Here is a 1,061-nt window from a genome sequence, read left to right as displayed (position 1 = left end):
TATGCACAGAGCACAAAGTAGGGGAGAGAGGACAGAAGACGACAGAGAGGAGTTGTCCTTTGAAATATCAATTCTTTTTTTTTTTTTTTTTTTTTTTTTGAGACGGAGTCTCGCTCTGTCACCCAGGCTGGAGTGCAGTGGCCTGACCTCAGCTCACTGCAAGCTCCGCCTCCCAGGTTCAAGCCATTCTCCTGCCTCAGCCTCTTGAGTAGCTGGGATTACAGGCACATGCGACTGCACCCAGGAAATTTTTTTTTTTTTTTTTTCGGTAGAGACAGAGTTTCACTATGTTGGCCAGGCTGGTCTCGAAACTCCTGACCTCAAGTGATCTGCCCGCCCTCAGCCTCCCAAAGTGTTAAGATTACAGGCATGAGCCACTATACCTGGCTCTCTATTTTTATAGTTTTAAGACACAGAGTCCCACTCTGTTACCCAGGTTGGAGTGCAGTGGCACAATCATAGCTCACTGCAGCCTTAAACTCCTGGGCTAAAGCAATCCTCTGCCTCAGCCTCCCGAGTAGCTACCTGCACATGCCACCATACCCAGCTAAGTTTTAAATGTCTTATAAAGATGGGGGTTTCACTATGTTGCCCAGGCTGGTCTTGAACTCCTGACCTTAAGTGATCCTCCCACCTTGGCTTCCAAAGTGCTGGGATTACAAGCGTGAGCCACCATGTCTGGCCACAATGTACTTTTTCAAAGGTCACTTGACTGCAGTGTGGAGAATGAATTGGAGGAAGTATAATAGTTTAATAGGCAATATTTTAATGACCATACAACAGCCCATCTCAACTTACGAATAAATCATAACTTACTGAATAATTTCTCTATTTTATTGGACATTTAGGCTATTTCCAGTTCTTTGCTAATATTAATATAAGCGACACTGTAATAAACATCCTTGAACCTAAATATTTGCCAGCATCTCTAATTATTATTATTATTTTTTCTTGAGAGGGAGTCTGGCTCTGTCCCCTAGGCTGGAGTGCAGTGGCGCCATCTCGGCTCACCGCAAACTCCGCCTCCCGGGTTCACGCCGTTCTCCTGCCTCACCCTCCCG

The sequence above is a fragment of the Colobus angolensis genome, unplaced genomic scaffold, assembly GCF_000951035.1.
Source record: "Colobus angolensis palliatus isolate OR3802 unplaced genomic scaffold, Cang.pa_1.0 Scaffold247, whole genome shotgun sequence".
Classification (NCBI taxonomy): Eukaryota; Metazoa; Chordata; class Mammalia; order Primates; family Cercopithecidae; genus Colobus; species Colobus angolensis.
Note: the sequence above shows the minus strand (reverse complement) of the source record.